This window comes from Eptesicus fuscus, chromosome 12 (assembly GCF_027574615.1).
Source record: "Eptesicus fuscus isolate TK198812 chromosome 12, DD_ASM_mEF_20220401, whole genome shotgun sequence".
Taxonomy (NCBI): Eukaryota; Metazoa; Chordata; class Mammalia; order Chiroptera; family Vespertilionidae; genus Eptesicus; species Eptesicus fuscus.
Genome location: NC_072484.1, coordinates 38,268,134 through 38,295,431, shown reverse-complemented (window position 1 = coordinate 38,295,431; position 27,298 = coordinate 38,268,134).

Below are 27,298 nucleotides of genomic sequence, written 5' to 3'. Positions count from 1 at the left end.
TTTTGGGTAATTCCTCAATCATTCCTATTGATTTCTGTATAGTGTAGGTCACGTTTAATAGAATTACCTGGCAGACAGGTCAATTATCATCTCTTACTTTTTTCAATAGACTGATGAGACCACTCAGTTATCATTTTTTATTACTCAGTGATACATGCTCTCACTTTTGTATAGAGACACAAATAAACTGCTGATTGAACAGTTTACTTGAGTTGATACTGCTCAGATCCCCCCTGAAATGACCTATCAAAACAGAGTCACAATTAATGGACTGAGGTCTCTATGGGTTAATTGTTTTTTATTTTCATGCAAAGCTTTGAACAAAGAACAGACTGTTGGTGACACTGTTACTTGCTTTCTGTGTAATGTTCAGCCTCCTCTTGTGAAACATTTTTACATGATCGTTGCCCACTGAAGTCTAGATTACTACCTTCTACCAGATCAATTTGGCTGATGGCATTCTGATGGCTGTGCTAGAACAGGGTCATTTGCTGTTATCGACTTTTCCCTCCAGGAATGTAAATGTTAATAATGATGGGGATCTGAGGTCAGACTATGCATTTGCACAATAAAACGACTGCTGAGTGACGATCCCATGCAGTCCATTCTGTTGGCTTGTTTTTATTTGGGCTCCTCTTAGCTCTAAAGAGGGTTAAATGCCAAAGTGTCTAGAAGGGGAAGCTACCCACTGGCCATTCAATGGGGTCTGCAGCTGTCGAGGCTACGCTGTCACATGGGGAAGAGACCCAGGGACCCTCCTCAACCAACCATAGCATGATGCCCTGGAGAACCTATTACTGGATCCAAAAACCCTCTTTTAAGTGAAAGCTTCTAAGTGATTATTTTTAATGCAAATAGCAAGCATTTCCAAAGTGCTGATAGAACAATAGGCCCTGTACAGAAAATGTTCCATTCCCAACATTTCTCTTTCACAGGAGAGTCAACATTTCACAATAACTTAGCAATAACAATAGCCTATATTCATATAGTGAGTACAGTTTACACAGCAGCTTCGGAACAAGGATGCAAATCTGAAGAGAAATGTCCCATTCGGCCATCACAGCAAACAGGCACCATTCTCTTGCTCTAACCCCTCTACGATATGCTGTTATAAATAATGCTTCTGAACACCAAATGTGTGAGCCTGTATGAGGCTGGGAGTTTGGGAATTAATTTATTTCTTTATAAAACAGCCAAAGTTTGGGACGTAAATAAGTGAAATAAATTATGCAATGAAATACATTATGCACAAATTGCCAAACAATTAACTTACACTGGTATATCTCCCGTCTTATTCTTTCGTTGTCCTCTACATTGAAAACACCTGTGAAAGCTTATAAAAAAATGTTTTTGTTTGAGAGAAAAATCTAAGTGGAAGAAAAGATAAATAAACCAACAGTAAAATAAATTACAGAAAATGGATAGAGCTGTGGTTCTTCGTGGCTTACAATCTGTCTAGCACCGTGCTAAGCTCCTGAGATGTATTACCTGATTTAACTTTGACAGCCAACTTGGGGAGAGATGGAGAAGCAGATACTAGAAGAATTCAAATAACTTGCCCAAGGTCAAACAATTATTGAGTAGGTAGGCCTACAAGTTAGAATACAAGTGTTGGAATGTGCTGCCTGAAGATACATACAGAAAGTGGAGAGGTCAGTGGATAGCTTAGAAAACAGGAAGAAGGCACAGGAGTCCCAAGATCAGCGATGATAAACATACAGCTGGCACAGCTCTTCCATTGGTGAGGGTGACAGGAGGGCTTTCGCAGACCAGCTCGCTGCTGGAAAAAGCATAGAAACCTCTAGGCTGCCTACAGCCTAAGTCAATTGTCTACCCTGGCAGAGGTACATTTTAAAGTTAAAAACAACAAACAGACAAAACAAAAACCTCCTTCTTGCCTTTTTCTTAGGACTTTGCTATTTCATTCCTCTTACATGATGCTCTTACAATTTGATTCTACTTTCACACACGTTATTTATCTTATTTGATTTCCTCCCTGCCACCCTGATTTGGCAAAGCAGGTGTTTCGTTACTTGACAGCAGTGATTCTCAATCTTTTTTTATGATGATGCATTCATTTTAATAGTCAAAATAATCACCCTTAATTAGACATTTCAATAATTGGTAACATTTACAATTCTTCCTAATAATACTAGTTTTGCAAAATGACAGCTGACAACTACACCTTATTAAACACTTTTCCTAATGACAACTTTCCTCAAAATGAATTCATAACCACAAAAATAGCAGGATTATCAATAAATGTGACCAGGGTCTACTTTCTTTTCTTTATTGTTATTATGATCATTCCTAATCAGAAATTGGGACAGGTTAAGAGGCATTAGTTATTTACACATCTTTTTCCTTTCTTCCATAGTAATATTTTTAAAGGTGAAGAGTGGCCCTGGATGGTGTGGCTCAGTTGGTTGGACATCATCCTGTACACTGAAAGGTTGCCAGTTTGATTCCTGGTCAGGGCAACTGCTTGGGTTATGGGCTCAAACCCTGGTAGGGGGTGTGCAGGAGGCAGCCAGTCAATGTTTTGCTCTCACATGAATGTTACTCTCTCTCTCTCCCCGCCCCAACTCTCTCTCTCTCTCTCTCTCTTTAAAAAATCAATAAAAATTTTAAAAATATTTAACTAAAAAAGGTAAAAAGTGTATTGGATGCTGAGAGGCTTAGTGTTTCCAACTACTGACTGTGTGACTTTTAGAAAGTGACTCAGCCTCCTGAGTCTCAATTCCTTTGTCTGTTACGATGGAATGAGTCTAAAGAACATCTCTAAGTTAGTTTACTTCCAGTGCTGACATTCTCTGGGTGGCCTTCCAAATACAGGATCTTAAGAATGTACAGGAAATTTGAGAAGCTGTTTCACCCAAATACCTGAATTTAGAAAAAGAAACACTTCCATCATGCTTACTATCTGATGTGCTCGAACAGAGTGTTGGCTGCATGTGATTCTCAGTCTTATCTGCACATTAGAATTGCCTGGAGAGCTTTTACAACATATGAGTGCCTGAGCTCCACCCCACAGCAATTAAATGGTAATCTCTGGGGGAGTGGGTCAAGGCATCATGCTTTATAAAAGCTCCCCAGATGATTCAAGCTGAGAGTTGCCCTTAAGCCTGAATGAATGGAGGTTCATGACTTAAGTTGATGAAATGGGCCAACCATCCACTGTGTTCCCCTGCCTCAATTTACAGAAAAATATACAGCGGTATGTTATGAAGTGCTAAATGGAATAGATTCAAGCAGTAATAGCTTTTTTGAAGAACCATGTCCTCATCCTAACCCCACAAGTGGGCCCTAGCATGTGAGCCAGATGGGGCCAATGGGGACAAAGAATCCCCCAACTCCAATAAACTGTTACTTTTCAGCCCCAGAAAAGTGACAAAGACATTTTAATTTCAGGAACTATTTTCCCAGTCCAGCATTTGCTCTACTGTTTCACTTCCCAAGTTGCTTTCTTACAACCTAATAAATGTAATGCTCAGTTTTTGTGGGTCTTTTTTATTCTGGGTTTTATTAATTTCCCTTCATCTTTTACATCTTCCCTCTGGCACCTGGGTAGACTTAACCACCTTATTAATAATATTTTATGTAATGTGAGAAAAATATAATCCATACATATGCTGCTGGTTTCAAAATATGTCTCACTCAACCTCATTTCTGAGTTTCAGACTTGCATTGCCACATTCCAATGGGTCCTTGAATTCATTGTGTCCCAAATTGAACTCAGATTTTTTTTTCAACTACCCCCATAGTCTTGTGAGCCCCAAATCTATCTACACTGTCTACCTAGATTGACTTTCACATTCAAATATCTTCTTACCTGTGATGGCTACCCCCAGAGTGAATACACACCTCCCACTCAATGTTTCTAAAACTAAACTGAGCGTATTCCTCTTCATGCCTAGTTCTTCCCCAAATTCTCAATCAGTGGTATCACCATTCATCTAGTCAACCAAGCTAGAAATCTGGGGGTCATTCTTGATTGTCCCCTTCATCATTACTTCCTATATCAATCAATCACTAAGCATTACTAATTTGATTTTCTCTATATTTCTCCTACCATTTTCTTCAACACTCCTGCCCTGGTTAAGGCTCTCATCTCTCTCTCTCTCTCTCTGCCATCTCTCAATAAATATTTGTAAATTGACTGGCTGAACGAATGCTTCTGATGACTCCTGTGAAGTATTCTTCTTCTTCAGATGACATTGGTCCTAACATTCTTTATATCTTCCTATAAAAAGAAACAAGCTAATAGTTCTAGATAGTAGGTGATGAGATATAGGGTCACTTATGATCTGGGCCCCACAATTATAGTATTATCAATATAGTCCAAATCTTAAAAAAATTGTTTTATCTTCTCTTTGAAGATGTCTTTATCACATTTTTGAAATAAAATAAATAAGTAAAATCCTTGTGCTGACATGAGGTAGGAAAGGTAAAGGGAATATTAAAGATCTCTATCTGCTAATCTTCTCTGGGTCCAAGATGAGCTGCCTAAGAAATGCACCTGCAGACGTAGCTCAAAAACCTTCAAATGAATAAAATCAGTCTATCTTATCAATGTGACACTTATTCACCATTTTATTTTAAGAGAGGCAGTGGTTAAGAGGACAGGATCAGGCACAATGCTTGGCACCAATTCTCTTGAGAGATATTTACTAGATACCAATTATGTCAGAATTACTCCTGTAACCCTGGTTTTAGCTACTCTTATCTCTCATCTGGACTATTTTGAAAGCTTTGGAACAGGTCTTCCTGCTTCTCCCCTTGCTCCCTCCCCCTGGGAGTGACCATTATACGTGACAGCTGGGTCTGTCCTTGGCTCCAACTCCTTCTGTACTTCCCATCTCACTGGGAATAAAGGCCACACTTCCACAAGATTCCCCACTCTGGCTCTCTGATGTGATCTGGTCTCACTTCCTATTTTTCTCCTCTCTCATTTTTTCCAAGCCATATGTACACTCTTTCTCTTCCTTGAACATAGCAAACACACTCCCATGCAAAGACATTTACCATTCCTCACTTTCTCTGCCAGAGGTGCCCTTTCCCACATCTGTTATCTGTGCAGTCCATTCACTCACAGAGCTCCAGTCTCTGCCTAAGGACCACAGGTGAGAGTTTCCTTCCCTCACCATTTAATCCAAATCAGCCCACTCTCTCTCAACCCTTGCCTTCTTTAGTTATCCCCATCTAACATGTTATAGATGCATTTATATACTTTTGATGTACCTATCCAGAGTCCAGGATAACAGGGATTCTATCACCAGCCCCTAGAAGAGTATCTGACACACAGTAAGCACTCAATAAACACTTACTGAGTACTTGGAATACCTTCACTGGTAAAGTTTATGATTCTATAATAAGAGGATGTAAAACATCAAAAACAACAGCATGGAAAAGCTAAATAGCACCATATTTGAATGATATGGCCAGATGTGCCATAACAGCATAGACAGTAAATCTGATGTTCTTGCATGTCTGAGGTTATGTTGCACAGGTCCAGGAAAGAAAATTATTATCTCTGTTTCTATTTGTGTTATTGAAAATCCCATCTCAAATTGGAGGACACACTTTTGAGGATACTCAATTTCTGCCGGCTTTCAGAAATAGTACAGGGTCTGACCACCCCATCAAGAGTTGTCCCACAGTAGGAGTGGACAGGGATGCAAAGTTGAACACTCTTGAGGGGATGAGACCTATCAACAATGTCCTGGGATATGGCCACCAGGGGAAGCCAGATTGTTATACAACTGAGAGCTTTTAGTCTTGCTATTCAAGTCAGCAGTCTCCTGCTTGTACTTGACCCCAGAGATTAGCTATGTTCTCTCTCACAATCTAGATACACAGGAAATGTGGAAGCCACCTTGGATTACACCTACCACCCTGATATCTTCAGGGCACTTTGCTCTTAAAATGACTTGCTTTGTATTCAGAAAATGCAAATAAACTTAGCAGAAGCAAACCACAAATGAAGGTAAATCCACTGCAGAAACAGCAAATGAATTTTTAGTAAATAAATTATGACTGATTTTGACACCTTGTATGTTTTAATATTTATCTGGCCCTAACTTTTTCCTGCCTTTCATTATTATAATCTCAAATAACTGTATATACATGTAGTTTTAGTGATTTTTTTTCCAAACAAGCTAGGATGCTTATAAACTGAGTAAGATGAAACTGCATTCAGAAAGGTTAGCTACAAATAAACTGCATTTATGACAGTAACTTCAACACTGTGCTCTCCCTGCTCTCATGACTCAGGGAAGGGCCTCTCCTATACATTCTTGGGAGAGTGTTTCAAGAGGCTTACAGCTTCCTCCAGGGTTGCAATTACGTCACCTTGACAAGCAATTGCTTTAAAAGATTTCCTCCCAGTCATTCGCCCGAATCAGAAAATAAGACAGCTTTAGATTCCTTTTCAAGTTTTACACGTGAACACATTCACTCTTCAATAAAAAGCTGCATTAACTTTTATGCTGCAGCATACATTTATTTGTAGCACGAGCCTTCAGGCTAAAACCAATCCCTCTGAGACTTATTTTGCCCAAAGGAAGAATGTCAGAATCCCCAGAGCTTGTTTTCATGAGCAGTTAAACTCTAGAATACATCTTCAAAAATTACAGGGGCCTCGAGTTCTTACCTACACCACTTTCTGCCTCTAGGCAAGTGGAAAGCCAAGCCATTATGGCTGAGAGGTTTGTCTCTCTCTAGCAGAAGGACTTGCAGGGTTTCTGTTCTGCATCAAACTCAAGAAGGTGGGGATAGAAGCTTTAGCCTGGTCATTCTGTGGGTGTGACATGTTAATTCATAAGGCTTTCTGTACACCTATATATCTTTATAAGTGGATGTTCAATAGTGTAAATAGGTGTATGTAATATACTAATTTTCATGTAACAAAAAGAGAAGACTATATATTCAGATTTGTCAGTTTTGGCAAAAACACTGAGTAGGTAATAAAACAATGCGCTTTGGCGAATGGAGGTGTGAGGAACTTGATGGGCGGGGAGAACAATGAAGTGAGTCTTCTTGGTGTAGCCTTATTGTTTGAGTTTTGAACTGTGACAACTTATTTAAAAAGGTAAAAAGTCCCATAGAGAGATATAGCCTCCCTTAATAATAACATTTAATTTTGTGTTATCTTTGAAAATAATTGTGATGTCACTTGGCTCTTTGGTGTTGTATGCCAAGGATATTACTCAATACCCATCACTTCTGTGGCAAGCTTCTTGTGAAAGTAGACTGTAATTAGATTGTTATCATGACCAAAACCCCAGGTGGGATTTATTGAAACTAAAACCCCAAGTTTTTAATCTTGTCATCTTTTTTCCTGATGAATTTTTCAGTTCTTTTTCTTCTATTAAAAACGAGAAATAAAATTTCTCTCCATTTCATCACTTACATCACCAATCAATAAAAAATTACCATTTAGTGAGAGCCTACTTTATTCCAGTGTCTATATCCTGGAATAGGATATATTTACATTTTACAGCTGAGGGAAATTGTGACTCAGAACATTAAAGTGACTGGCTCATGTTGCTAGCACAGCATACATGCCTAATTCTGCCTAATTAGCAAGCTCTCCTTCTGCCCACAGGACCACTGTAGCAACTCCCAATGCATGATACTACTTGTAAGTGATACATCAACTGGAGATATTACACTTCTAAGCGGTGGGATTCAGGCAGGCATCCTATAAATGAAAAATTGGAGAGATATTCCTTATTTCCAGTCCTGTCCTAACATCCAGATGAGTTATGCTACATTGCTGCCTACAATGAAGATGTGTCCTGGAAATGTGCATTAGAAAAATGATCTGACTGTTAAAATGTTTATCCAGTGAATGGAAAAAATGTCTCATCGTTTCCTTCCAAACCCTGAGGCTCTATAACTCTTTCTGTTTAGACAACAAAGGGATTATGAGGACAATGTTTATGAATCATTTAATTACCCAGGGGACTAGTTGATAAAAAGTATAAGATAAGATCACTTTTATAAAAGGATCCTCGCCTTACTTAGAGTCCATCAAGTAACTGAACTTTAATAATAATAGCCATTGGATGAATTCTTTCCCTAGTCATGTGAACTTATCACCAGGCGATGCACAAACCATAAAAAAGACCAAAAAAACGGTCAATGGGCTGTATCAAAATTAAAACGTATTGCTCTTAGTAAAGAAACTTATGAAAGTGAAAAGGCAAACAAAATTAAACCTGCTCTTACCATACAATCCAGTATTTACCCAAGTGAATTTTAAACTTATGCCCACACAAAAACCTGCACGTGGATGTTTATAGCAGCTATCTTCAAAATGACAAAACCTAGAAGCAACCAAGATGTCCTTTTATAGATGAATAAATAAACTATAGTACATCCAGACAATGGAATATTATTCAGTGCTAAAAAAATAGCTATTAACCCACAAATAGACATGGAGGAACCCTAAATTCCAAAATGAAAGAAGCCAATCAGAAAAGCCTGTATACTGTCTGTTTCCAACTAAATGACATTCTGGAAAAGACAAAACTATGGAAACAGTAAAAAGATCAATGGTTACCAGGAGTTGCAAGGGGAGGGATGAATAGGCAGAGCACAGATTTTTAGGACAGTGAAAATACTCTGTATGATACTATAATGATGGATACATGCCATTACATTTATTCAAACCCATAGAACATACAACACCAAGATTGAACTACGGACTTCGAGTGATTATTATGTGTCCATGTAGGTTCATCGCTTGTAACAAATGTACTATTCTGGTCAGGAATGTTGATAACTGAGGAACCTATGCATGTATAGGGGCAGGGGTTGTGGGAAATCTGTGTATCTTCCTTTCTTTTTACTTTGAACTTAAAACTGTTCTCAAAAAAATAATATATTTAAAAAGTGACAAGCCACAGAATGAGAGAACATATTTGAAATGCTTACTATCTAACAAGGAATTTGTATCCAGAATATACAATCTTACAAGTCTGTGACAGACTACTCATTAGCCTGCTAGAGAAGTGCAAATTAAAGTCGCAAGTTACCACTACACCCCTCCACTAGAAGGGCTAAACATAAAAACATTAAGAACATCAAGTGCTGGTGAGAATGTGGGGAAAACTGAATTCTCAATCATTTCTGCTTGGTAAGGAAAATTCAACAAATACTTTGGAAAGAATTTGGCAGCTTCTTACACAGGTAAATGCACACTTACCATATGGCTCAGCAATGCTGCTCTTAGGTACTCACCAAGAACAGCAAATGCATATTTCTACACAAAGACTTGAAAACCAAGGTTCATCCCAACTTTATTCATAGTAATCAAAAATTGGCAACTACCTAAATGTCCCTTAATAGGAGAATGGATAAACCAATTGTAGTGTAACCATAAGACGAAATATTATTCAGATATTTATTTTAATCTTAAACTATTGATACATGCAAGGGTATCTATTCATGAATTTCAAAAAACATTCCACTGAGTGAAAGAAGCCATACGTAAAAGAGTACATACTATATGATTCCATTCATATGTAATTTCAGATAAAGAAAATGAATTTATAGTGACAAATAGCCATCAAGAGGCTATGTCCAGGGTTGACTGCAAAGGGATATCAGGAACTTTTGGGGGTGATGATAACCTTCTCTATCTTGATTGTGCTGGAGGTTATAGAGAAGAATGCTTTTTTCAAGATGCATTCAGTTGTACCCTTACGGTGCAGTTTATTTGATGTAAAGTACACCACAACAAAATTGTTTTATGAGAAAATGTTCTTGTCTAAGTCAAGTTACGTCCTACAAGTGGCAAAAGATGCACATCAAATTCTGAAAATCCTATTAATGTGTTTGTGTCCCAAAGGGGGGGTTAAGGTAGAGATACATTATGTAAAAATGTGCTTACAACATCTGGGATATGGTAGGGGATCAACAAATTTTAATTTCATTTTTTTCTTTCCAGTTGTTCTTATGTGGAAAATATAAGTAATGTCTTCAAAGGCAGTCAGCTATAAAATACTGGAAGAATATATGCAAAAGGACAAGATAATGAATCAGTGATTAATCATTTAAGAATAAATAAATGAATCTGGACTATATAAAAGCTCTTTCCTTGTTTCAAGCATTCAATTAAAGTTGAATGTATTATGGATGATATTTATATTCTCATTTTAAAAAAATATCTTGTTTTATCAATATTATTTAGTCAAATAGCAGATATTAACTTAGTTGCATATAAAATGAAACATTTTATTTAAGAGATTTAGCCAGGTAGTTTAAGGTTTTCTCTTTCTCTTAATATATTCATAAATCTAGGATCTTGCATTTATTTACTTTAGTAGCCACTCAATAAAAATATATTGAACATCTCTTTTTGTCAAGCATTATGTTCAATGCTGGAAATACAAAGATGATTATATGCTCACGTTCTAAAAAGTATGTCAAATACAGCAACAAATTTATAATGGTGGAATAAATATATCATGAAGAGGTGTGTGTGGAAAGGGAGAAATATAACACTAAGATAATGTTCCAATAAAATTTTGATCCATCTATTCATTAGCTAATCTTAAATTCGGCAGTCACATTTACTATCATTTAGATAGCTGAATGCAGATTATCCATAATTGATACTATAAATAAAGGTTGAATTATTCGAGCATTAAAATTGTGGTTATTTTTCCAGGCAAGGAAAGTAACTCTCTTTCTCTGATTACTTAGGCATCTGCAGCTTTACCTCAATCCAAGGTTTGACTCTTACAAATAAGACAGAAACTTTGTTTGCGTAAGACAGCCCAGAGTGTCAACCGTGAACCAGTAAATTATGATTAGATTTGGAGCAGACCTCTTCCAGTTTGGACTTGACCTTATTGGAAGGTCAAAGTGACTACTACATGGCAGCTATCTTCACACAGTGAAACATTTTTGGCAATTTTGAATGAGAAGTTGGTCAGCAGGATTTTGTCTATTTATGTATTCCTTTAATTGCAATTTGATATAAGAAGTATTCTGTGCCAATATTACTCTTTCTCTTTTTGCCACAAAAAAGGGGAAGTGACGTTTAAAAACAGTTCTTTCAAGTTATTAATGAATCATCCAATCAAAAAATTAAATGCTCATGGTACCTTCTTGGCCAAGGACCTTCTACATGATGTTTCCTTTATGAAATTTCCCACCTCACTCCCTCCACAACTGCTCTTAGCCTACAAAATCCTTATTATCCTACAGATCCTAATCTAAACCACTTTCTTGGAGATTTCTTTCTCGACTATATCCTTCCAAATACTCAGCGTTTATCCCAACAGATTAGGAAAATGTGTTCCCCTCAACAACAAAAAAAGAAAGAAAGAAAAAAAAAAAGAAAGTATTCCCCTCATATGCTCTCATAGTACTTTGTCATAAAAATTATATTAGTAATTCATTAGTTATTTATTTTTGTCTTCCTTACCAGTCTGTACCCTTCCATATGGGTAGACACTGCTTCTGTCTTGTTTGTATAATAGGCACTTAACAGCTATTTGTTGAGTAAATGATAAAAATTTACAAACAGTAATGAAATTCAGGAAAACAATGCTTTCATTTTGTTAATGAGAAAGCTAGTGGAGAGAGCATTGGGGGGTTGGTTTCCCAGCCTTACGCTAGAAGACACACTAAAGAGAATTTTGAAAGTCCAATTCAAGATTCCTTATGAAAGTTTTCAGACAGAAGTAAATTTTGTGGCCTTAGTGGTTGCTCAATATTGTATAGCCCCAGATTTGCAGAGCAAACTCCAGGAGGCTTTGGCTAATCAACACATTTGGTAAACCTACGGAAATATGCAGATCAAACCCATGTTCCAATAAGACTTCATTTACAAAGCAGGAGATGAACTAGATATGGTACTCAGACTTAGCTGTCAACCCTTATTCTTCTCCATGGAAATGAGGCAAAACAATGGGCAGAAAGTACTTCCAATAACATATGGGACAAAGACCACCCAAAGATTGTCTAAGGGAAGGAACTTAATTCACCTTACTGTTTACTATTTATTAAAAGTCCCAGATTTAGTGAAGTAACTTGTTAACTTGTAAGCTGTTGTCCCACACAAATGCAAATAATTTTTGTCTGATGAAACAGGTAACCCCAAAGATTAAATCTTTTTTTTTAACTCTACAGTCTTATCTTAACTGTTTTTGACATTGCCCATATATATCAAGTTTTTTTAATGTTTTTCAAACTAGCCATTACATTGTACTGATGTTCTTCATTAATGAATGAATTGAAGAAAATCTCTTACACGTGCCCATTTTTTTATTTTCCTGAGAGGTGTGATTTTACATTTTGAAATTGTACTTCAACAAACTTTATGCTGATACAATAAGGTCAGGTTGAAAATCGTCCGACATGGTTTCTTCTTCCACATCTGGCATGTAATGACTACTTGGAACCTCAGTCTCTTCATCTCTAAACTGGGGATGTGGGACCAAGATTTCAAAAGTCCCTTCCATACTCACTTTAAGTATTCTAAATCAGAAAAGTTTGAATAAATTAAACTTATTATTGAAATAGAATCCTATATAATAAAAGGCTAATATGCAAATTGTCCGCTCCACAGGGAATTCAACTGGGAGTTTAACCAGGGGGCGGGGCCGGCCAGCCAACCTCCTGTGGCCCCTCCCCCTGGCTGGCTCCACTCCCAATCCCACCCCTCTCCCCTGCACCCCAATTGGGGGCAGGGCTGGCCCACCAACCACCCGCCACCCCTCTCCCCTGGCTGGCTTGGCCTGATTGCCCCGATCAAGGTGGGCCGGCCAGACCCCACCAGTGCACAAACTTGTGCACAACTTTGTGCACTGGGCCTCTAGTATTACTAAAAGAAAGAAAACTGAACATTCTGCAAAGAACTCAGACTTGGAATATACTGTTTTTTTATTGCAGCAACAACTAAAAGAATCCATTCAAAATGAAAAACCATCATTTAAATAATCACCTTGCCAGGAGCAAAATTGTTCTTTAATTGAGCCATTTCTTTTTCAGCTAGATAACTGATGACATACACATAGAATGATACACGATTTATATCTTTTGTAGAGTTTTGTTCTTGTCAAGGCATACCATGGGGTCATTCTTTATCAGTGAGCACATACCATGCTCAGAGAGTAAGCCTCCCTGCCCTGTTTGGACTGAGAGCAAAGTTGCTATAGATCTGAAATGGAATTTTGACCTAGTTTGAATTTAGACAAATGAAAAATTATAAATAACTAAAAATTTTACAAAGAATGGCATTGGAATGGTCTGTTAAGACTCATAAAGAGTTCTTTATTCTGTCCATCTGGCATGGCTCAGTGGTTGAGTGTCGACCTATAGTATGAATCTGGAGGTCATGGTTCAAGTCCCAGTCAGGGCACATGCCTGGGTTACAGGCTCAACCCTCAGTGTGGGGCATGCAGGAGGCAGCCAATCAATAATTCTCTCTCACATTGATGTTTCCATCTCTCTTTTCCTCTCCCTTCCTCTCTGAAATCAATAAAAAAATATTTTTAAAAAGAGTTCTTTATTCTAAGGTTTTAAAAAAATCTATATAATAAAAGGGTAATATGCAAATTGTCCCCCTGACCGAGAGTTTGACTGGAGTTCAACCAGGGGGCAGGGCCAGCCTGCCAACTGCCCTGGGCCCCTCCCCGCAGCTGACCTGGCCCAATCTGCAAGGCAAGCTGGACCCCACCTGTGCACAAATTCATGCACCGGGTCTCTAGTAGTTTATAAAAGAAGTGCAATGTAAGATAATAATTAAAACAATATAGGTAAAAATATAACACCTATAATATTCATGATGCACATTTTGAGAGTCCATCAATAATGATTTGGTTGGTATTTGTTATATGCAGTGATTGAAATATTTTCTCTATTAAGAAATATAGGTTATTGCAACATAGACCATCTCTCAATACAGTTATGAGTTAATTCTAACCTTGAAAATGAGATTTACTTACAGGTCCTAATAGTTATCAAAGTAGGCCCAGTAAAAATTTGGCCTCAGAATCTGAATCACAGATTTATTATAAACCAACTTATTTATTTGGTTATCATGAAACTGTAGTTGAATAAGAAAATTTCAAGGGTGTGGCATTCAGAAATCTGGTTGTTTTACCTAAACCCTAACACAGTACCCTGAGCCTGGTTAGAAATAATCCCATGAGATGCATGAATAAAAGTGAAGTTTTTTAATGGGATCAAATTAGATTTAATAACTATTTTAAGGCTAGACAATATTTTCTAAATTTTCAAGTCTGAAGTATATTGCCTTTGATATTGTATAAGGCTAATTTGAACTACATAAATTTCTGATTAAATCATGTTAACTATGATACTGATTTTTTAAAATGTGTTTTTACTTATTTTAGAAAAAGAATAAGAGAAAGGGATAGAGAGATATAAACATCTATGAGAGAGAAAGATCCATCAGCTGCCTCCTGCACATCCCCAACTAGGGATCGAGTCCAAACCTGGGCAGATGCCCTGACTAGAAATTGAACCGGTGACTTCTTGACTCATGAGTTGACGCTCAACCACTGAGCCACACCAATTGAGCTGATTCTGATTTTTTACATTTGTTGAGACATACTTTATATCTTGTGTTTATAAATTTTTATGTATAAAAGAAATGTTTATGTATGTTTAAAAAATAATTTTATTGGTTGCAGTTTTCATATAAGTCCATTACATTAAGATTGTAATTGCATTGTTCAAATTGTCTATCCTTTTTCATTTTTAGCCAGTTTTTAAGAGAATTTGGTAAAACTTCTAACTATGATTGTGGATTTGTCAATTTCCCTTTGTTTTATATATGTTAGTACTATTTTGGATTCCATTATTAGGTACTTACAATTTCAAGATGGATATATCTTCTGTTGAGTTGTACATTTAATCATTATTTAACAACCCTTTTTATTTTTTTAAATATATATATATATATATATATATATATATATAATTGATTTCAGAGAGAAAGGGAGAGGGAGAGAGAGATAGAAACACCAATGATGAGAGAAAATAATTGATCAGCTGCCTCCTGCACTATTGGGGACTGAGTCTGCAACCCAGGCATGTGCCCTTGACTGGAATCAAACCTGGGACCCTTCAGTACACAGGCTGACACTCTATCCACTGAGCCAAACCCGCTAGGGCTAACAACCCTTTTAAATCTTAACTGTGCTTTCTGCTTTAAAATGTATTTGTCTACCAAAGGACTTGTATGCATGAATATTAGCATAACCAATGGACACAGACATTGGGGTGGTGGGGGCTTGCCCAAGGTGGGAATGGTTGTGGGGGGGGGGGGCGGTCAATTGTGGAAAAAGGAGACATATGTAAAACTTAAGACAATAAATAAATAAATAAATAAGAAACTTATAGACAAAAAAAATGCATTTGCCTACTATGATTATTGATACTTCAACTTTCATTTGGTAATTATCTACCTGTTAGATATTCATGTATTACACTTATTTCTCAGTTAACGATATTCATTTATTACTAAAATTCAGTATATTGCAATAAAGAAACCAAGACCTAAGTAGATCAAGTTATATTTCCATGGACGCAGAGATGGACATGACAGAGCTGCAGACAGATATAAATACTAGCAGCACAAAAATCTCATGAACTTGAATTGTACTTTCCAATCTAACCCTCTCCACTGCATTGTTCACCCTCAGCGAGAACCTTTGCTTTTTCCTGGTCCTGCACAAGGATAAATTGTAGTCTAGGTTTGCCAATTTGTCTGTGGCTACTGCTCTGGAGGATTCCATCTTTTACAAAGTCAGGAACTTGGCCAGATCTAGGCCTGTCAGGGAATTATTTCCCACAAGCGTGCCTTTTTTCAATTCCACTGCCTTTCATTCTTTGATTTTAGTTTAGTTTCTTCTTTTGGACTAGAGGGCTGATGCACGAATTCATGCACATTGAAAGGAAATTAATTAGAAGAAATATTTTAGAGGCCAGGGAGGGACCATGGGAGGGCTCCAGGGCATGTCCGGCCTGTCTTGCCCAGTCCCAATGGGCCGGACCCCAGCAGCAAGCTAACCTACTGGTTGGAGCGTCTGGCCCCTGGTGGTCAGAGCACATCATAGCGACTGGTCAAGCAATTGACTGAACAGTCGACCAATCGGTTAGACACTTAGCATATTAGGCTTTTATATATATAGATTCTGTCTGATAGGAGCTTTAAGTATATCTAGCTGATAATCCAGGGTTAATGTTTTGTTTTTTTGAAATGACTAAGAGAACACGTGGTTGAGCAATTTTGCCATTCTACATAGCTGTATTGTCAAGAGCAGTAGGGGGGGAAATACTTAAAAGTCACCGCATAGCAATTTTCCACTTACAAATAAATTTTTAAATACAGAGAATATACATGGTTGCTGTGTGCAAATATATATCTTATGGCTATATGCTGATGAGATGACAAAACTCTGAAAGTGTTTAGATGGGACTCATCCCAAATATCAATGAACTACCTTCTTCATCAATGAATTTGCTTCAGCTTGAGCTTGAACCCTGTGCTGTGCACTTTTATAAAGGCCCATGTTCATCTCACTGAACATCTCAATAAGTTGTGTTGACAGGTCAAGCCCCATAAGCACAGTCCTGCCAGGGGATCTGTGCCTAACCTCCTCAGAGATGACCGTCTCAGCCCAGTCATCCTTGGGAGGAACAGCACCTTAATTAAACCTCATCAACCACCATGTTGGTGGTTTCTGAGCAGATGATCAAAAAGTCTACAACTGCATCGAACAAAGCTTCTAACTGAGACTTGGTCTTTAGAAGATTCAGGAACAAGGCTCTCCCTCAAGTGTCTGATAGACTGAAACTATGCAAAGGGGCGCAGGAGTGATGAAATAGGTCAATGGTTGTTTCTTTGACTAGGTATTTAATGTAGCGAATTCATAAGTTGCAACATTTTATAAGTCATTATGAATATGGACACTCAAGATATTATCATGGACATTCAACTTTTTTTTTTTCAAAACTCTATAAAGCTCATTATTCTCAAGACTCTGTAAGGTTTTGTCAAAGGAATAAAATGCTCAAGATTTCAAGTCTTAGGAATGACACAGAGTGGATTTAAATTGCAGCAGTTAGCACAAAGTTGCTCTCTTTCCATCACAGCACACTGCCACTCACTACTTAGCTGCCTCTTATGCTCAGATCCCTCATGTGTCACCTTTTCACACACAAAGAGCCACCAAGTCATTATTTGCCATTGCACTCTCTTCTAATATTTAAGTTAGTATCTACTGAATACATTCTGTTTTGTTTAATTTGTAATAAATTAAATAATAATTTTAAATGAATTCTAATAATAGGGTGTTTGGTTTATAATAGTTGTTTTTTCCCTTTGCACAATGATGAAGACCATGAGTGGTGGGAAGTATCTTGTTTATTGTCTAACACTGTATGTACACCTGGCATACAGTGAAGAATCCAGTAATATATATTAAACAGAAATAATGCAAAAATATTAAATGTTATGTCCATAAAATTTACACTGATTCCACGGTACAAACTACAGTGACTACATTATATTTGGGGGAATAGTTCATTTGCAATTTAAACATCTATTGAATCATGATTAAATATTTATCGACAGTTTCCTTAGAGTTTTTAACTTCGTCCCTCTTAAGTAAAAGGCATAAGTGAAAAGGAATGAAAGTATAGTAGTGGTGACCGTGTCCACATCACTCATAGTTGTGTGAACCAGGAGGGACAATGAAAACAACGTTTTGGATAAACCTTGCTAATAAATAATGCATGGCACACGTTTCATATTGTTAATTGGCCTTTTATACTCAAAGGCTCAATCTCATATATTTAAAAGCTTTCTGCTTCACCCACAAACATATTTCTTTACAAGTAAAATCAATTTCTGGAAATTGCTTTCGAGAAAACCTTTTTCCCCAAACTATATGAATCATAGTTTACCCCTTTTGCAAACTTAGAAAAACAACAACAAAAAAGTAGCCTACTCCTCCAGGTTCACACAACTATAACTGATGTGGACATGACAATCCACCAATATAAGTTCTTTCCTTTCAGTTTAAGTCCTTTATTTAACAAGAGAACATCATAATTAGATTTCAAAGAAATTCTCAAGTTACTTATAATTCCCACTTATTGTGGCTTGCATATGTGACCAACGGGTTCTTAAAAACTCACGTTAGCATGGTAATCATCTTTCAGGACAAATTAAAAAGGACTATTTGTTATTTCTTTACTTTTTTAAAAAATCTTTAACAAAACACTAAGTGGTTTCCTGAGAAGTGAACCCCCAGCTGACTTACCACATTTTCTGGAGCTTCAACTGGGAGACATTGTTTTTTACTTAAAGCATAGGTCCTCCGAAAACCAAAATAAAAGCTCACTGAAATGCCAGAACAAGTGTGGCTGAGGCAGCTCTTTAATTTACATTAGCTCCTTCCGGGTGCTTTAAGGATGTAAAAGCTAGCTTTTCCTATCCCTTCCCAAAATGTCTTACCAAGCACCCTATTCATGTAAAATATGTCCTTTAGAGAAAACAAACTGCTAAGGGTGAAATCGGTGTAACCAGATTGGCTGATTTGCTTAATCTCTTTTAAATAAAAATAGGTATGTTCAAAGTAATCTTTTAGAAATATCTATCTTATTCTTATCCATTAAATCTAGGGAATAAGACTATCCACCAGATCTCCTGGGCAGGGAGACCTTTCAAGGATAAAGGGATTATCTTCAGGGATAAAATCACCAGATAATCACTACTTTCACACTTTAACAAATCAGTTTTAGCTTTTGCATTTTATTCTTCAGCTTAAGCCCCACTTGTTTGCCAGCAATCCAGACTTCTGTGCATGGTTCCTCCTGTCTTCAGACAATTAGATCTAGCCAGTGGACTTAATTTTAGGAATTAAATTTAGGAAGAAAGTTCAGATTCTGAGAAGAATACCAAATTCTGAATAAGATCCATGTTCTCAAGACTTTCCTCCCATCATCATTTAATTCAGTGAATCTTCAACTCGACATATAATGAAATTATTTTAAAATGATTTATGATGAGACCCATATAAACCCTTGGTGACACCCCCCAGAAGTATCACAAGAAGTAGAGAGGCTCTTCTGAGCTACCTTGGGTGCTAACCAGGGGCAGGCACTAGGACCGCCCCGACGCCCATAGGCAGCCACTGTGCAGTATGGCATAAAACTGAAGTCTAAGGCTGCAAATCATATGTTGGGCAAATATTTCCAAAACTAAGTATTAATTTGAAGAAATGAGTCATCTTCCTAGACTTGGAATAGAGAGAAAAGAATTTAAAGACAGAGGGAGAATCTTTATTAACACAAAGTTCATGGAGTTGTAGCACATTGTTATACCAACTATAAATAAATGTAAAGGTTACTTTTGCTTCACCATCTGATTTCCCTAGCTTCCTCTGTTTTGAAGCAGATTTTTCCAGGCTTAAGATACATTCTACATCAGTCTTCACATGTTATATTTATATATGTATATTTATTTGCTTTTAAAGATGTTGCAAATTAATTGTTTTAATCATTTGTAATTTTTCTTACATATTTTTAAATATAAGTAGCATATTTACATAGTAAATATTCAATGAGAATGTTTAAAATATTTAAAAAAACAAAATAAATCAATTCTCCCTCCCTCATCTCCTCTGTCACTCTTTTCTCTACAAAAGAGTTTTAGAACTACAGTTATATTTTCAAAAGTTTAAAACTTAAACAATTTGAAGTCTTATTTAGGGTCATTCATTATATCACTTATAATGTAGTTAAACTATATAATATTTGAACCATTAAAATTATTTTGAAGGTTATTTTAAAATACTTTTCATTAAAGTCACATTCTCAATATTGATGCCTTGCTTTGAGTCTTAGTTTGATATTTTCTTTCCTGAGATACATTAATGGCACTGTTTATCTTAAACGTTCCTATGAATTGACCATTAATCTGACTCAACATTTTATTCATTTTAAAATATGTTTACATATTACATTTTGGTATTAGATACCCAAATTCGATCTAATTTTTAAGGTAATAATCTAACCTAAAAATGTGGTCTTAAAAGGTTTTAAAGTTTTCAAAGACCTTTTGATACATGAAGTTGCATCTTCAACTAATTAGTAAAATGCTTAGAAAATGTTCAGTTTTCTCTGCAGTCTTCTTCATTTGGGTTTTCTAATAGCAAACTACTCTCTTATCTCACATAGGTAGATTCATTGCTGAGCAGGAAAGGGAATCTTGAATTATTACTTTTTTCAAATGTTTCTGTGTGTAACCTACTAATTGCAGTACTGAGTATAGTTTGGCCAACGAGATTTTTCTTCAATGGCTTTACACCGAGAGGTACAGAATGGCTTAGCAGCTTTCTGGCAGCCCACACTGATGATCACAGTATTTGGAATGCAGACATAAAGCATACGAAGACATACACTGCACCACAGCAGTGATTAGAAAGGACAATCTTGGAGCTTTGGAAGCGGAAAGCAGACAGCAAACAACCAGGCAAGTCTGCAACCCTGAGCAAAACCTCTTTCCCATCAAAACTCTGCTGCCAGCCCAGCTTCTCCTCTCCCAGACCCACAGGCTGGCAGAGGCAACCGCAGCCACTCCAAAGTGGAGTTTCAGGCCCATCCTTAGTGGTTTCTGTCACCCTCTTGGTGCTTTTCCTTCATGAATGAAATATGCAAATGGCATCTCACATTGGCTCTTTCAATGAGGAAGAAGAAGGTCAGGAGACAGAAGTGACACAGCCAGCACGTTAGAGATTTGGGACCGATGTACTTACACCTCCAAATGCCTCCAGATTTCAGCCTCTGGAAATATCTAGCCCATTTCTTTATGGCACTGTTGCTTCCATCAGCTGTGAAAATTAACATAAAATAATATAGTAACCCAACAAGTGCTGGACAGCATTCAGAGCATCAGATTAAGTGCACACTCAAGGCACACGCCGGGTGTACAAAATCTGAATGGTAAATAGCAAGTAAATACCTTCCAATCGACCGGAAGGGGGAAGGATGCTGAGCGGCTACAGCTGCTGCCTGCTCTCTTGTGTAACAGCAAAGGCGGCTCAGTCCCGCTGACAGGCTGTGTGAAGCGTGGCTGCCTATGGGCGTCGGGGCGGTCCTAGTGCCTGCCCCTGGTTAGCACCCAAGGTAGCTCAGAAGAGCCTCTCTACTTCTTGTGATACTTCTGAGGGGTGTCACCAAGGGTTTCAGGAAGGTGGGCTTGTTAAGCATCGGTGCAGTGGGTTTGAGTTTGGGAAAAGTGAGTAGGAAACAGGGTCTGCTAAAATGTTTCCAGACACTGATATTGAAACCAAAACGGATGATGGATGCTCTTGTCTGTTAACTAAATAGTGCCCTTGAGAATGTTAAAGCCTTTTAGAAAGAAAGCTAAGTTGCACTTTATTGACGGCCATCCATGTATTTTGTCCCTCCCTCCCACATTTAAAATGCACAGGGAAAAAGAATGAAGAAGTAGGGAATTTTTTAAAAATATATATATTTTATTGATTTTTTACAGAGAGGAAGGGAGAGAGATAGAGAGCTAGAAACATCGATGTGAGAGAAACATCGATCAGCTGCCTCCTGCACAGATGTGCCCACAACCAAGGTACATGCCCTTGACCAGAATCGAACCTGGGACCCTTCAGTCCGCAGGCTGACGCTCTATCCACTGAGCCAAACCGGTTTCAGCCAAAGTAGCGAATTTTTTAAAGTTTGATTTATATTTTCTTATATTTGCAAAATGTTTATTAAAGGCCTAAAAACTCCACGTTTAGCATATTCTGTCCATAAATCTCAAAATAAATGCAAAAATAAACAAAATAGAGGCCTCCAGAAGCTTATTTTCTAGGAGGCAAAATGCACCAGACTCCATATATATCAACACCTCCCTTCATCCTTCTCCTTTATTTGCCCCACTTTTTCCTCTATAGCACCTTTTTCCCATATAACATCTAGATTTTCCTAATTCAGTTATGGAATAACTTCCCCCATCACACCATAATCTCTATGAGGTAGTCTGCTCTATTTACTTTGAAAGAGTAAGAGTTTGATAGAGTAAGAGTTTGATAGCCAGAGCCATGGTCGGTAAACTGCGGCTCGCGAGCCACATGCAGCTTTTTGGCCCCTTGAGTGTGGCTCTTCCACAAAATACCACGACCTGGGCGAGTCTATTTTGAAGAAGTGGCGTTAGAAGAAGTTTAAGTTTAAAAACTTTGGCTCTCAAAAGAAATTTCAATCGTTGTACTGTTGATATTTGGCTCTGTTGACTAATGAGTTTGCCGACCACTGGCCTAGAGGATTGCTCAGCACATGTTAAGCCCTCAGCAAATATTTGTGGGAAGAATGAAATGGACACTAAGCTAAGAAATAACACTAAAGAAAACAAGTTCAGAAGTTAATCTCTTAACTAATTAAATTCAATTAGCAGAGATCTCTGAGCAGCTGTTTTATTTAAAGGACTGTGTTAAGTACACCTTTGCCTTGAAGGAGCTTATAATTTAAATGTAGAGAAAAGATACTAATATATGTGTGTAATCAAACATTTATGTATACTATAATACTTGCTATAAGAGAGTGAACACTAAAAGTCAGAAGGTGCTATATTTGCTATGTTTTGACATTATGGGTGTGGTGTTGAGCCAGGAGATAGGGCTTGAGAATTCCACACTGATTGCTTCCCCTACCCCAACCTGAGTGTATAGTTAAAGTTTGGTTGGCAATAGGCAGAATCTAGAACGTTAACTCCAGTAAAATTTGATAGCCGAGTAAATGCAGATACTAACACAGGTAAAGAGAGGGAGGGCAGGTAGGTAGATGCTGAAGGCTCTGGATCAAAGACTCCAAAAGTCAGGAGACAGCATGGGGGTCCAGCACCCACCAACAGGTGGTTGCCTTCGAGAGTAAGAAGGGCTGCTCATATCTAGTGGTCTGGGTGGTCAGATCACATAGGTGACGTAGGGTAGCCAGTAGCAAGGTATATTGGCTCATAACAAGGTGTGCTGGTAAAGCTGAGGCTCCGAGGCCAAGAGGGAAATAAATAAATGATTTAAAAATTAAAGTAAGATTCTCTCCATGGAACACTCAAGGCAGGATTTTCTTACAGGAAAAGTACATCCCTACAGAGCACAGCAGGGAGAAAGCTGTGAAACAAATGGAGAAAGAAGACACAGGAGATGGAGAGAGCCTCCAGACCACAGAGCAGAACTGACCCAGGTGTAGGAGGCAGGAAAGTAAGGGAAGCAGGATGGAAAACAGGAAGGTCTGAGACTAGAGTGCAGTGCAGGCATGTGCCTACCTGAATCCCCTGCCACACCTGGTCACTGGGTAGGCATAGCCTATAGAAAGTGTGGCTTGGGCCCAGATGCAGTGATGGAGCTCAGAGCACAGCAGTCGGTGGTGTTTGTGAATTGCTCTTATAGCAGAAGTTATGAGAAGTATATTCCTACAGCTGCCCCCATACCAAAATGAGACACTTTAAATATGCACAGTTAATTGTATGTCAACTATGCCTCAATAAAATTATAAAAACAACAGTCACAATGGCAAATAAAGAAGAGATTAAACATAACAAGAGAGCGCTATGGACAACCTTATGCCAATAGATTTGGAAACTTGGAAATGTAATTTATCAAATCTTATTCAAAAGAAACAGACAGTCTGATTAATCCCAGAATTATAAAAGAAATCAAAACAAATACTTTACAACCTAATAATCTTGTTGAAGGAGTAATACCCAAGAGACATATACAAAAATGCTCAGGTTAGCAATGTTTGAATAATAAAAACTTGAAACATTTAAATAGGACATAAAGGAGACTAGATAAATCAGTTGTGCTCTATTTACATAAAGAATATACAGCAGGGGGAAAAAAAGAAAAGAATATACAGCAGTAAAAATGTATAACCTTAAACTACACACAACCAAATTTTGGAAACATAAAACATAATATTTACTAAAAAAAGTAAATCCCAGAAGACTAAACATGATACAGTGTTCATTGAGATAACAAAAAAAATCGCAGAATTAAACAATATGTTGTTCAAGCATACATGCAAATGTGATAGAATTATGTATTTTAAAAAGTGATGGATTCATAATCAGGCTAGTATCCCTTCTGAGATGGGGGGGAGCGGATGGGGGGGAAGGTAAGCATGATATACAATCTGTCAGAAATGTTAATTCTTGGGTTTATGAACATTGATTATATTATGGGCATCTACCTAGGCCAAATACCAGTCCTATTTATCATAACTCACATCTTCTCACTTTGTTAAGAAGATGGTCTTTGCAAACTTGACCTTGCTTTTCTTAGCCAATGCTGATTAGTCATGCTACACTGCAGATTTTCAAACAGACGTAGCTCTCAGAGAGGCCTTTCAGGTTACTCACCATGAATTTAGAATTCATGCATCAATGGAATTTTCCGATTGTGACTGAAGATCTGGTAGATTTTCAGTTTGCAAACATGATTTAGTATCCCATTTCAAATTTTAATCTTATCTCACTTCACAATTTTAATTGCATATAAAAGTGGCATTTTCCCTGGTGACAAAAAATAATATGTGGTTATGATAGAAAATGTGAAACTACAGATAATCACAAAGTAGGTAATAAAGTTCACTATGAGGCTAGCCCTCAAAGATACATCTTGCTGAAAGATTGGTGTACGGACACATATACAAACATATTTCACAAAATTAGAAATACTGTAGATATTTTAAAACCTGTCATTTTCCATGTTATTAATTATTTTTGTTAATAGTGCCATATTATCTCAATAATTACATAATATTCAGATATAGGGATTGTCAAAATATGTCCTGAGGCCACACCCAGCCAGACACCTGTTTTTTTAAAACAAGTTTTATTGGAACACAGCCCTGCTCATTTACATACTATCTACAGCTATTTCAGCAGAGTTGAGTAGTTGTGACATAGACTGTAACATAAAACTATTTTGACCTTTGGCAGAAAAAGTGCCAATCCTTGCTAAAAGACACAATTTAATGGCTATATAATATTCCATTTTATGAATGTATCGTAAATTAATGTATCATTAGTGTGAATGTTGGCTATTTTCAATTTTTTCCTGTTTTAACCACCTTGAATCACAAATCTTTTCAGCCATTCTAAATAGAAATTCGGAGAGGAGGAAGATTGCTGCTGACGGGAAGGCAGACTGCAAGATAGTGTGTAAGTGAGAGAACGAAAGGAAAGTGTGTGGTCGAATGAGGAGTGTATACTTGTGGGTGAAGGAGAGCTATACTCCAAGGGACTGTTGGGGATTGCCGGACGGGCTTCCCCTGACCGGGCAGCCTCCACTGCTGCTGAAATCTCTCCCAGAGCAACCGGCTCTGATGCGGAGACCGCACCATCTTGAAGGGGAAAGTGGCTGTTATTGGAAGCCTATACATCCCAGGAATCTACAACAACAACACCCAGGGAACAGCTGTCAATCCAGGAACACTGGATCTCAAGCAGTGCAAATGCACGGACTCAGATGAGCTCTGCATCTTCTCACAGAAAGGTCAGATTTTGCCTAGGAAAAGGAGAGAGAGAGCTACATAACTAGATACCCAGAGAAGAGAGATCATGGGGAGACAAAGAAACAGCCCGCATATGAAAGAAAAGGAGGCATCACTAGAAAAGGAAGTAAACAAAATGGAGGCAAGCAACCTGTCAGAGAAAGAATTCAGAGAAATGGTCATAAGGTCGCTGAAAAGAATGGAAGACAAATTCAACAATGTGTGTAAGAACCAAGAGGAAATGAAGAAGAACCAAGAAGAAATGAAAAATGACATCATTGCTATAAAGAACTCAATAGAAAGCATCAAAAGTAGACTAGAAGAAGCAGAGGACTGCATCAGTGAGCTAGAAGACAAGGTAAAGAAAAATACCCAAGCAGAACAGCATCTAGAAAAAAAAAACATAAAAAAGAGGAGGAGAGCCTAAGGGAACTTTGGGACAACATGAAACGAAACAAGATCCACATAACAGGGGTGCCAGAAGGAGATGAAACTGAGCAAGTAATAGAAAACCTGTTTGAAGAAATAATGACAGAAAACTTCCCTGATAGAGGGAAGAAAAAAACTCACACAAATCCAAGAAGCTCACAGAGTCCCAAACAAAATGAACCCCAAAAGACCGACGCCAAGGCACATTGTAATTAAATCGACAAACACCAACAACAAAGTAAGAATATTAAAAGCAGCCAGAGAGAGACAGAAAGTTACCTACAAAGGATCCCCCATCAGATTAGCAACTGATTTCTCAACAGAAACACATCAGGCCAGAAGGGAATGGAATGAAATATACAAAGTCATGCAAAGGAAGGGTCTGAATCCAAGAATACTGTATCCAGCAAGGCTATCAATCAAAATTGAGGGTGAAATCAGGGGCTTCACAGACAAAAAAGGACTAAAGGAGTTTATTACCACCAAACCAGCAATGCAAGAAATGCTAAAGGGTCTGCTGTAAAAAGAAGAAATAGGAAGCGAAGGAACACATGTGTAAAGAATAAAAATGGCAACAAATACCTATCAATAATAACTTTAAATGTAAATGGGTTAAATGCCCCAATTAAAAGACATAGGGTAGCTGATTGGATAGAAAACATGACCCTTATATCTTCTGTCTACAGGAAACCCACCTCAGAAAAAAGGACTAACACAGACTGATGGTGAAGGGTGGAAAAAGGTTTTTCAGGCAAATGGAAATAAAAAAAAAAAAAGTCTGGGGTAGCAATATTTATATCTGACAGATTAGATCTCAAAGTGAAGGACATAACAAGAGATAAGGAAGGCCATTTCATAATACTAAAGGGAGAAATCCAACAAGAAGAAATAACACTGGTAAACATATACGCACCCAATACAGGAGCACCCAAATACATTTAAAAACTCCTGGAGGATATCAAGGGAGAGATTGACAGCAATACAGTCATAGTAGGAAACATTAGTACCCCACTATCACCATTGGACAAATCCTCTAAACAAACAATCAGCAAAGAAACATCAATCCTAAATGACTCACTAGATCAGATGGAATTAATTGACATCTTCAGAACATTTCACCCCAAAGCAACAGAATATACATTCTTCTCAAGTATACATGGGTCATTTTCAAAGATAGACCATATATTGGGTCACAGGCAAAGTCTTTTCAAATTCAAGAAGATAGAAATCATATCAAGCATCTTCTCAGATCACAATGGCATAAAACTAGAAATCAACTACAATAAAAACAATAAACAAAATCAAACAC